The following is a 13,556-nucleotide window of genomic DNA, read 5'->3' on the forward strand; positions in this document are numbered from 1 at the left end:
GTGGGTATAAACCTGGAGTGATTACTATGGCATGCAGGGAGGTCAGTGGTATGGCCAGAGAGGAATTGTTACAATATAAACATAAATCTAATGAGTCAGCCCCTATCAGATTGATCACTACATATGGGTGTAACACAGGCATTTTCTGTGATGTGGTACAACAAAATTGGAACATCTTACAGGCAGATGAGAAAATTAGCTCTTTGATTGATGACAAATGTCAATTTGGGTTTAGGAGGGGAAAGATGTTGGCATCCCACTTTAACCATTATAAGGTGGGAGCCAAGGTGATTGCCCCAAACACACAGTCCACTCTTATGGGTGATTTACTTCAGGGATGTTATAGTTGTGGCCATTGTGTACATTGCAATAGACTCAATCAGACTAAAATGTTCAGCAGTCATAACACCAGTCAAGTTTACGATATCAAATTTTTTGCTAATTGCTCATCTGACTGGGTTATATACCTAGCCACCTGTTCATGCTCGGCCTTCTATGTGGGCCAAATGTCTAGGCCCGTGAAATTTAGTTTCAGTCAGCATCTAAGTGACATCAAACTAAAAAAGTAAACAAATGCAGTATACAAACGTGGTCAATCATCCCTCAGCATCTTTTAGAGTCACTGTCATTGATATCATTAAGAGGATAGAGCAAATAAAACTGTCTGGCACAATATACTTAAGAGTAAAGAAAAAAGATGGATTATTAAGCTAAGTGCATTAATTCCTCCAAGATTAAATGAAGTATTGTGAACAGCCAATGAGGTTTCTTCTTTTTTAATAGATAGGTGTGTATATAAGGAGTGGTGATTTTCACTTATGGTTACAATGAGGAAGGCTTGAAACTTATGCCAAAACTGGTCTGTCTTGATGTGATAACTTTAAAATAAAGTTACACTTTATACACCTTGGTACTGGCTTTTTGTCTTTTGGATCATTGTTTCTTTAAGCTGTACACTGCTGCACTTGCAGGGCACTATTCTGGACTATTCTGTATATACATGGAAATACACAGGTTGTTTTCAACTTTAGCCTCAGATACAGAAAGATGTGCATTATGACCATGTACTGAGAAAATATGCAGGATGGCAAGTTTGTTTTTACCTTGTACTACTTTTTTGTGAGCAAGACTGACCTACACTGGAGAGTATTCAGCTCTGTCTCATATGGAATTAGAGAGGGTTTTAATCAGTTATGAAAAACATCTAGGTCTGAGATCATATAAGTACCCAAAATAATGATAATATTACATAGTTAGCCATTGGGCTGATAGAAGTCAGTTATCCAGATTGGGGAATACATAAAGCTTTTTCTCCTGTAGGGCCTCTAAAACTCTGATACATTGACATACACTTTGGATAAAGATTAGAATCTCAAAAGGTAACATTTTATTTTGAAAGTAGTACCCATCCAGATCAAACTAAAGGAAATTTCTTCTGGGACGCAAACACAAATATTTCAAAAGGCATATATCATATCTGGCCTTGCTCACAAATGAGTCATAAGAGGTACAAAATTTGACATCCGGGGTGATTACCCAGCATATTTTCATAAATCAGGCCCTTTTATATCTTTTGAGTCTGAAGCTGGGACTGATGATCTATGTAGTCCTACACATTTGCCTTCTGAAAACACTAAAGGAAGAAGGATTAAAGTGTCATTAGGGAAAGACCTTTAGAGATTTATGATTCAGAAATTCATGTGCAAGATGTCTTTGTTGAACTCACTGCAGTCTAGATTGTGATTGAAATCTCTTGGTTTCTTTGCTACAAGGACAACATAGAAGTGGAACCATTTGCTTTCCAAAGGAGAGACAATATTTACAGCCTTTTAAAAAAAATAGCATCTATGTTTTGTCCAAAGTTTCTAAGGAGAAAAGACCACTTGGTAACCTTTCAGATGGCTTTCTTGAAGAGGACATAAAACCTTTGTGTTGCCCATCCATGAAGAGATCTAACACTAAGGGCCTTTACAATGGCACTCAAAGCTAAGGCAGGCAAACTTAAAGAACTGGCCTACATGAGCAGTCACTGACATTAGTCAGGATGGCAAATACTGCACCATTGGGGCAAGTCATCTTCCTCTGGGACTTTCCTAGCACACTTTAGGATAACATAACTTCTCTGTACTAGCTGAAATATATGCTGTAAAGCAGAACTGTGACTATCATATTTCATATCTTCCATTCTCGTTTGCAAATATTCATGGTCCATTTCAAACCTTGCCACTGGCCATACTAGTTAGTTGATTTACATTACACAATAAATCTCAGAATGTAAAACAAAATGAGTATGACCAGAAGATGTCAGCCATGATTCTGTGGTATGAGGCCCAGAGTATGGCCATGGCTTCTAATGGAACTGATTCATGTAGAGTGCCCTGGTGGTGCTCACAGGACAGCAAACATTCCACTTCTCTTGGTACATAGACAGCACCGGGACCATTTGCTGTGAGACTTTTATGTTATGAGGGCTCCATGTATAAGGTAGATGCCTAACACTGTTTCAACAGGGCAGTTACTATTGTCAAAAGCATTCCTTTTACTGGCAAGCAGTGCAGTCATGACTACAGTGACCTGAAGAGGTATAGCCCAGACTTTCTTAGCTGAGGTCAGAGTGATGGTTCCTGAGATGTACTACAAGTAAGCTGTTTTTTTTTTTGCCTAGCCTACCAGTGTGGTCTGTAAAGTAATTTTTATCCCTGTTTTTTTTACAGCCGAGAAAGCTAAAGTTAAATATTTCCTGCAATGCCAGAAGAGAATTCTCTGTCTTTCCAGGCACAGTAGTGAGTACACCTGTCCTAAAATGGGTCTATATCATTTCATTGAAAGCTCATTTCATTGAATGCCAAATGAGTCAACCCATTTTATTGAAAACTCATTTAAGTGAAAATTAATTTCATAGAAAAGTTTAGAAGTATATAAAAATATGTGATGGTGTCATTTGTTATCACAGGAGCTATTATGGAAGTGAGTCTAGCAGAATATGTGTAGATTGCAATGGTCAGTGACATGTTTTCCCTCAGATCTGTAGATGTTTGTGTTTGTAGTCTGCCACTGGTTCACTGTGTGTAGTGTTTTTTATTTTCTCCACATATGTGTGACTACGGACCGAGTATATATAAGTAAAGGGGTATGGCGGTGCAGGAGAGCTTTAGGATATATTTCTTGTAGAACAGGTTTTCTATGATATGAGTTTTCAGTGAAATGAGTTTTCAATCGAGCGAGCATTTAGTCAGCCATTTGGGATTCAGTGAAATGAGCTCACATAAAACCTTTGTGTTGCCCATCCATGAAGAGATCTAACACTATGGGCCTTTACAATGGCACTCAAAGCTAAGGCAGGCAAACTTAAAGAACTGGCCCACATGAGCAGTCACTGGCATTAGTCAGGATGGCAAATACTGCACCATTGGGGCAAGTCATCTTCCTCGGGTACTTTCCTAGCACACTTTAGGATAACATAACTTCTCTGTACTAGCTGAAATATATGCTGTAAAGCAGAACTGTGACTATCGTATTTCATATCTTCCATTCTCGTTTGCAAATATTCATGGTCCATTTCAAACCTTGCCACTGGCCACACTAGTTAGTTGATTTACATTACACAATAATTCTCAGAATGTAAAATAAAATGAGTATGACCAGAAGATGTCAGCCATGATTCTGTGGTATGAGGCCCAGAGTATGGCCATGGCTTCTAATGGAACTGATTCATGTAGAGTGCCCTGGTGGTGCTCACAGGACAGCAAACATTCCACTTCCCTTGGTACATAGACAGCACCGGGACCATTTGCTGTGAGATCTTTATGTTATGAGGGCTCCATGTATAAGGTAGATGCCTAACACTGTTTCATCAGGGCAGTTACTATTGTCAAAAGCATTCCTTTTACTGGCAAGCAGTGCAGTCATGACTACAGTGACCTGAAGAGGTATAGCCCAGACTTTCTTAGCTGAGGTCAGAGTGATGGTTCCTGAGATGTACTACAAGTAAGCTGTTCTTTTTTGCCTAGCCTACCAGTGGACTGTAAAGTAATTTTTATCCCTGTTTTTTTTTTACAGCCAAGAAAGCTAAAGTTAAATATTTCCTGCAGTGCCAGAAGAGAATTCTCTGCCTTTCCAGGCACAGTAGTGAGTACACCTGTCCTAAAATGGGTCTATATCATTTCATTGAAAGCTCATTTTATTGAATGCCAAATGAGTCAACCCATTTTATTGAAAACTCATTTAAGTGAAAATTAATTTCATAGAAAAGTTTAGAAGTATATAAAAATATGTGATGGTGTCATCTGTTATCACAGGAGCTATTATGGAAGTGAGTCTAGCAGAATACATGTAGATTGCAATGGTCAGTGACATGTTTTCCCTCAGATCTGTAGATGTTTGTGTTTGTAGTCTGCCACTGGTTCACTGTGTGCAGTGTTTTTTATTTTCTCCACATATGTGTGACTACGGACCGAGTATATATAAGTAAAGGGGTATGGCGGTGCAGGAGAGCTTTAGGATATATTTCTTGTAGAACAGGTTTTCTATGATATGAGTTTCAGTGAAATGAGTTTTCAATCGAGCGAGCATTTAGTCAGCCATTTGGGATTCAGTGAAATGAGCTCACAATGAAATGGCATAGAGCCCTTAGAATACACTTTTAGATGTAGTTCTCCCTTCCTCAGTATTACTCTTGAAATAAGTCATCCTTCCAGCAACTGTGGAGAAAATCTTTTAAACTTTTTATCACTATCGATAGCCTGTCAGCTGTTATAGTCACTTGTGTCTCTGTAGAACCCAGTATTTGTTATTGGTCATTGCTGGGTGGTTTAGCTTTAGTTCGAGGCTTAACAGGTAGCATGTGCTCACGTTTTTATGGTGGGAGATAAGAAGGCTGTTGGTTCTATTCCAACCCCAAATCCATTGATTTATTTTCCATTATTGGCATTCTAGTTCAGTATGGGGGGTACACTGCTAAGTGTGCTATCCTTTAGATGACACATTCAACTGAGACCCCATCTGCCCAAGCTGGTGGCAGCTCTAGTGGATTTACATGATCATGTGGCACATATCGAAGACAGTAGTTTAACTTCACAGGTGCTCTGGCCAATTTCTCAAAGTCACTAGGGAATTCCACCTCAGGTCTACTCCAAAAACAAGACACTAGCCTAACGGGACTGACTCAGTCAGCAGAAGAGAAATACATACATAAATGCATAAAAACTCCAGGGCACCTTATGCAGTGCATGGCCCAACATGTGACTGGATATTCCCATATGATGATATTACGGTTGTTAGTCCTACTTACAACAAACAACATCAATGGACAATAACTAGCAGTGCAGTTAGAATGCAGTTAGTTATATAAGCAGCTTTCATATACACAGGTCACAGGTATCAGGTCATATCCCTGAATTTTTAAATAGTCTGTTAATCTCAGTTATCTTTTCTCATAATAATATTGCAGTTCTAGTTGCATCACTATGTTCTCATAATTATGTAGCACCTTACTTTATTTTATTTCTTCATCTCCCTCCACCCTTCTATCCTTTCTTTTAAATATTTTTTCAGTTGTTATGTTATTTCGCTCCATTTATTTTACATTTTTTAGATAGTAGCAGCCACAGCAGTGCCTGCGGCTAATATATAGTATACTAGCCCCCACAGGCCAGTCCCTCCAAAGACACCTGTAGCTGTGCCTCCTCAGTGACATCTTCAGTGGAAGGCTGATAGGCCCCCTAGCCCTTACCAATCAGGAAAGCTGTCATTCTCTCCAGGGACTGTATTGGTGAAGAAACTATCTCACTGAAAACCAGGAAACTTGCCAAAGTGTTGGAGGAGCTAGTGAGCAACATCTTGATGTCCACCTCTGCCACCTGGAAAAATCAGCTTGGCACTTACAGAATCATGTCCCGGTCTGCTTTTGGCAACTCCATCACAGTTAGGACTCTTTTGAGGGAGCACAAGGTGGTATTTAAGCTTCCACTTGGTCAGACATGGTCAGGGCAGTACCAGAGTGTCATGCCCCCATTAGCTCCCATTCTGATGTCCCCCTCCCTTTTGTGTTAATGCTCCCTTCTTCATTGCTCACTCCTTCCCATCACCATTGGGCATCCTTCTGTTTGTCTGATGTCTCCTAATCCACTGCTTTCCCCTTCTGTCAGTATGGCATCACCTCCTCTGTCAGTCTGTTGGTCTTCTATGTTTGTGCACTTGCACCTGCTGCTTACCCTGACCCAATGCCTTCAACTTCCCCTTACTTACTTCCCCACATTAACATCTAGGTATACAGAAAATGGGCACCTGTTTCCCAAACAACGAGTACCTTTCCTTCCACTATCCTACTCATTCCAGTTTTCTTTATGTGCTTCTCTGATTGTTATCTCCTTTTTCTTATTGTCCTATCCTTCCATTTTTACCCTTTAATATGACCAAAAAATAGATTTAAAAAGTGCAGTGAGACATTTAAGGTTGATACCCTGATCTGATCCACCTTTTAATATACCAGAAAATAGATTTTAAAAAGTGCAGCGAGACCTTTAAGGCTTCCACCTTGATATCTTGATCTGACCAAGGGATTTTACACAATACCCCACTCAGGCATTGTTGACAAGCTCAAGAGATTAGGTATAAAGTCTTACATCATCCGGTGGATAGCCAGCTGGTTCACAGATATGATGCACATAGTTAGAATTGGGGAGTCCACCTCTACAAAGAGGCCAGTCACAAACAAAGTCCCTCAGGGATTGGTAATAGGATTGCTCCATTTTGGCATCTATTACTTTGAAGTCAAGGCTGATATCAAGGGCTTCTGGCTGACCAAATTTGCAGAAGATTGCAAATTAGGAGAAGACATACACTCCACCACTGATGCTAATGTTCCCCAGGAAGGGATGATACCAGGGTTGCCAGATGTCCTTATTTGGGTGGGACTGTCCCGAGATCAGCAGCCTGATCCCGAGTCCCACCCTGCCGGTTTAAATCCCGGCCAGCCTCCGCTTTGTTTGGTTTTTTTTTTTTTTTGATTGTCCCATATACCTGGCATACAGGCCAATCAAAAATTGCTAAATATGGAGCATCTTGTGTTCCGCATTAAACATGAGAAGCTCAATGTTTAGCGATTTTTGATTGGCCCATATGCCAGTATATGGGCCAATCGAAAATCGCTAAACACGGAGCTACTTGTGTTGAATGCAGAACTGCAATGCATTAAACACGAGAAGCTCCGTGAAAGACCTTTTCATTTTGTCCCTACCTGGGGGACTGGAAATCTGGCAACCCTGGCTGACACAGACAAATAACTTGGGTCAGAGGTATAGACTAAAACTAAATGCCAACAAATGTGTAATAGTATCATTTGGAAAGTCATTCACCCATGGTAACTATCACATTGGCAACACATCCCTAAGATTTGACCCATAAGTCAGGGGATATGCGTGGACAGCAATCTAGCCTTTCACCATCATGTGTTTACAATAGCGAGGAAACCATTCTATGTTGTGCAACTTATAAACAAAGGAATGGCATTCAGGTCCAAGCAGATCATTGTTCTACTGTATTTGACATTCATCAGCCCTATTACTGAGAACAGTGCCCCCTTTGGCATGTACTTAACCAGGCACAACCAAAAACAGGAATGTCCACAGAGGTTCCTAACTAAAATAATGCATGGCATAAGTAACATGTCTTGTGTAGACTGCCTGAAAGCCCTATACCTATATTTTGTCTCCTTCAGGTTGTTGAGGGGAGATCTAAGCCTGGCATACAAGGCATAGTTGGATGCCACTCTGAGGAACCTTTTACATATCTGCAAAACAAACAGCACCAGACTTACTCATTCTAAAGGCTTAAACTTTGCCTCTGATATAAATAGGACATCCTGGAGAGACAGATATGTATCCCAGAGAATACCCCTTTTCTGGAACAAGCTCCCCATGTAAAACAGAGTTAATCTCAAACCCAATTTAAGTGTAGCTTGGACAACTGGATAGGGAACAGGAAATTTATTTCTGGTATGGCACTTATGTCTCTAATGGACACAGTCACCCTGTAAATCTTTTATCTTTCAGGCCCCTGCTTTTAAATGTTTCATCTCCCAAGCCCCTGCTTACACTTATTAAGGTTATCAGAACTTTTCAGAGATTTGGGATGCATGGCTAAGCTTAATAGGCCCCAATGGTCATTAGCCTAGTACATACCTAGGAATTTATAAACCTATATGTTCCTTTCCTTCTTTCCTAGCACATGCACCATGTTCCCAAGACTGTCCCATTATGTTACTCAGTCTCCAATGGAGAATACTTTACCTTCATTGCAAGCCCTTCTTTGGCCCTGAGATTTTTCTTAACTGTTGTTTCCACATAGCAGTTTCACTATGTTAATTGCTAATGAGCTTCTGTGTGGTATCCACAAGGTAAACAGTGGTAAGCTCACGGCGACTGTGTTGACCATGTGTCTGAATCACAGGGAGTGTGTTTATTTACAGTCAGAACTTCAGGTGTTTGTTTGAGGTTACAGACATTTGTTTTTTAGACCATTCAGTAAGAAACTGTTTTATGTATTTTGGACAGTTCAAGCATTCCGGTAGTGGTCATGATTCAGACTTAACCCCTGTTTTTGGGAAATGAGCCTCTCATGGCCATGATAGAACTGAATGGAATATCCAGAAACTATTATTATTTTCCTTAGTTGTGCAATGAATGACTCCTGCTACCCTCTGCTTATTTATAAAATGCGATACACCCAGAAAGAATGCTTTATTGTTTAGCAATCCTGCTTGTTTTATATACTTAATTGCTGACCAAGCAAAGTTCTTAGACATTTGTATTTATAGGTGGTAAGCTGTAAGTATGAGAACAATATCAGTTCTTATCTGTGACCACTGTATTTTCTGCATATATGCATTAAACAAACTCTTCGCCACTGACACTGTCATACCTGCAGAACTTCACCATGACCATAAAATTAATGTCTTGTGATCCTACAGCATTTTTTAGGCTACTGTTTTATAGTTTCATAGTAATTTTTTCAGTTTCATGAAGCTGTTATAGTATTTCAGTAACAAAAGTTGTAGAAATAATTTTAATTTGTTCACTACTTTATCTATGGCTATTTTCCCTGCTCAACAGAAAAAAAAGAAACATTTCGTCCACTTGAAGGTGTCTGTCTCGAAATAACTATCCCATTATTAGGGTAATGGCATTTATTGCTATATTGTTCACTTTGTTTTGATACTACATGGTATTGTTTTACTCTTTAAATTCTGCATGGAACTGTAATCTCTCACATGATCAATGGAGCCTCTGCTTTTTGCTGATTAGGTATTGCATCAGCTACATGTAGGAAGCTAGTAACCACAGCTATAGCCCATGAGCAGTGGTCAGGTTTGTGGTAAGCATTATTTGCAAAATCCTGACAGCATTCTTTCTTGGCAGTTTCCCTTCACATAAAATCAGCATATGCTCTTATTGTTTATCTGGGTTCATACCACTGCAGCTCTATCAGTAGTCTCAGTGGTTATTTAAACAGACAGTTATCTGATGGCGTTGTCCAATTTTTACACCAACACCTTCTTATAGTATTAGAAAATAGATTTGTCTTGACTGCAGTCTCTCTGACATATTGTCAATGTGAGGCTATGTTTCTTCCATGATGTGAACTGATAAGAAGAAATCAGAAGGCATACAATTAATTTTGTTTTTGACCTGACAGATAATTAAAGATTTTCAGAAACACAGCATCATCACAAAGAAGTGTTTCTCTGAATTCAGTATAACACTTTTGTGTATTGAACTACCTACACAGTGTTTAACTTTGGATGCAATTAATTCTGTACTATTTGATAAATTAGTTTGTTACTACTATTATTTAAACATAGTTAAAGAAAAATGCATCTCCATGTTCTTCATTATTTATGTCAGCATACAACATATTTAATATGTTTTGATAGTCTTTAGTTATTGTTCTTTATGTGATAATCCAAGTGGCATATATATTACACATGTTGAAATTTCATGTTCTTGGATACCTGTGTGAGGTTATAAGAAGTCACACTAATGCTTTGCAATGTTAAAAGAAAGTTTAAATAAAATGGAGAAAGTTTTCTATTAAGTCCTGTAAAGGAATATAACTTGGTAACAAGTGATCACTTACATTGAGAGTAAGTATTTTGTAATCTGGCCTCTGGGGTAAACAGTTTATAGATAGGCATTGCACTGCAGTAAGTCACTTAACACTAAGAGCAAGTTTTTGGAATTAGGGCAAACGTCTACTGAGAGCAACTCTTTTAGAATCTGTCCCTGTGGTTTGTACAGTAAAGCATATAAGTATTATACAAAGCAGAGTATTATATAGTGGAGATATAGTGTAGTTACAATAGTTTTTTTTATCAAATATATTTTTATTGAGTATTTTTCTTATATAGAATGCAAAATAGAAAGAGTAACAGGTCATAAAACATATGAAACAGTTGATGTTACGTAGTACTTAACATTTAGCAAGTTATTTAAACTAGGTATTACACATTTCTGCTACAGAAGTACAAACAAGCTAAGATTACACATTGGATTACTATGAAGCTATGCTATGTTATATCATAATCAGAACATTGTTATATTATAACAGTTCACTAGTGTATTCTGGTTACAAATGAGAGTATAACTGGAGGCGCAACACTAACCTACCTAACGGTAACAGTCTACTCTACTCTACTATACTCTATATACATATTTACAAGAATGTCACCTTAGTTAGAGGTGTTAGCACTCAAAACTTAGAGTTCTGTTTACTATCCATGTGTAGTTAACATTGTTTGCCATTTATGATAAAATATTAATTAATGCTTTGCAGTAGTTCTGATAATATGTTTGGTTCTTTTGGCTTTTTGTATAAAGCTTCTTAGCCAAAATATGTTTTTTGGCCACGTTCTTGTATTCTGACCAGGATAGTTTGGATCTGTCCAACCAGTATTTTGCTATATAAAATTTTAATAAGGTGCATAGTGTTATTGTTATGTGTTTGGAGAAACTATTATTCTTACCGTTGAATATATGCAATATTGCTGTCTCCCAGGACAAAGTGAATTTTGAATAACCTGATTAGACAAGTCTTAATGAGCACCATAGTTTATAAACTGTTTTGCAGCTCCAGAATATGCGGAGGATGCCAGCCTCTTTATTATGGCAAAAAGGACAATAGGGTGACTTAGATGGATTGCATTTGTTAAGGTGTACAGGTGTATGATATGCATTATTGAAGATCATGATCTGGGTGTAAATTAATTTTTTATATGGCATCCATTTCATAGCATTTCTAATTGCTAATACCTTCTGATTGTATAATATGATACTACCTTTTCCTTCCCAGAACTTTAAAAACAGTATTGTATTTTGATATTTAATTTTTACTATTAATTTACATGTATTTGAGATCATTTTCTTTTTGTATAAAAGCAGTTTTTGGATTTGTTGCACTAGTTTGATATCTTGTTCATTTACAATGATATATTTGGTTATAGTACTAAGTATAAGATTTGTTTAATTATCACCTTATAATTATTGCTTACTATAATTTGGTTCTCAATGTTTTCCAATGAGAGGTTTTGTTATTGGTAGAAGTCCTATACTGTATAGTTTTTTATTAATATGTATTTATCCAGGTTTACCATAGAGTTTGCTAGTTTTATATCAGGGTAGTTATGAATTGGTTGTAGAAGAATAATTGTGTCTTTTAGATTTATTGATATCAGTAATTTCTTAAAAATGTCAGATTTATTAATTAAAATCGGGTAAATATTTGTAGTCTTACTATAGAAGAATAATTTTTGGGTTAATTTTAGATGTCACGATGTTTTGGTGGAATAATTTAATCCATACTGGGCACCATTTAGTACCTTTTGGGTCACAGTTAGCTATTTACATGATGCGACTAGCATTAATAATTTCGTAGTACAGTTGAAAATCTGGAAGGCTTAGACCTCCTTTTTCTTATGGGAGTATTAATTTATTGTAACTAATTCTTGTACATTTTGGGTATCATATATTATTATTATCTTGTTGAAGAAGGTCACTGGAATTTTCATGAAAGTGGCATTCAAATGGTATAGAAGCTTAGGCAGTATGTTCATTTTGACAATTGAGGCTTTTGATAAGGTAGAGTTTAAGCTTTTCCCATTTGTTAATTTACCTACTATATTTGTCCAAGTTTTAGCTATGTTATTATTGAACATATCTGATTGTGTGTGGCTGAAAACTATACCTAAATATTTCCGAGTATATTGCACTTTAACATTAGTTTCCGGAAAATAAAATTCCTTATGTCACAGGGGGGGGGGGTTGATTGGAAATATGACTGACTTATTGGGATTGATTGCATAATTTGATACTAGAGAAAACTTATCAGTGGATGATAAGATTTTATTTAAATCAGTGTTAGGATACTGGAAGCAGATACTGAGATCGTCTGCAAAAGCTGCGTATTTTATTTGGGTTTTAGATACTGAAATAAGGTGATGATATGTTCTCTGAGTGATTAGTAGTAATAATGCTTCTATATGGAAATTGAACAGATTTGGTGAGAGTGGGCATCCCTGTCTGGTGCCATTAATAATTTGTATTGGGTTAGATGTTTTCTTGTTTATATAAAGAGCTGTAGTTGCTTTACAGTATAGCGTTTTGATAATCTTTATGTATTCTTCTGGGAAACCAAACTGAAAAAGTATAAAGAGGGGGAATTTTTGATTGACTCTATCAAATGCTTTTGTTGCATCCACTGATAAAGCGTATTTTGAGGATTTGTCCCTGGCACATAGATGGGATAGGGCATCTATGGTAAGTGTATTGTCCCATACTTGTCTTTGACTCATAAAGCCTAACTCTTCAGGTGCAATTATTACTGGAGCTACTTTCTGTATTCTGTGTGCTAAAATTGTTGAAAATATCTTTAATTCTATATTTATCAGAGCTATGGGTCTAAAGTTGTTAGGATTTGTGAAGTCGGTATTTGGTTTTGGGATAAGTATTGTTTTAGAGTTGTTCAGATACAGGTCTGATATTCCAACTTCTATTATAAAGTTGTATAGTTTTAAAAATATTGGTGTTAGTTGTTGCTTAAAATGCTTATAGAATTCTGCCACATACCCATCAGGGCCAGGAGCTTTCCCAGGTTTTAGTCTCTCAATAGCCTTTTTTACTTCCTATTCTGTTAATGGACTTTTGAAACTATTAGATTGTGATTCATTAATCTGAGGGAATTCCAAGTTATCCACAAGGGTTTGCAACACGTTGTCATATATGTGATCATGTGGACCATAAATGGTTTGGAATATTTCTTCAGAAGGCCCTATTATTTCATTATCTGAGCTATAGGTTTTGTCTTTATATTTTATTTATTGTATTTTACATGTAGGGTTCCTGACATTTATAAGTCTTGCTAACATTTTGGAAGGGGTCTGAGCCCATTCCGCATATTTGTGTAGCAATCTTAGTTCTGAAAATGTATATTGTTGCATTATGATCTCATTTAATTGTTTTTGTATACTTGTCATTTGTTTCTCAAGAATAGCAGTGTGATTTCTT

This window comes from Protopterus annectens, chromosome 5.part0 (genome assembly GCF_019279795.1).
Source record: "Protopterus annectens isolate FY-2018-M chromosome 5.part0, PAN1.0, whole genome shotgun sequence".
NCBI lineage: Eukaryota > Metazoa > Chordata > Ceratodontiformes > Protopteridae > Protopterus > Protopterus annectens.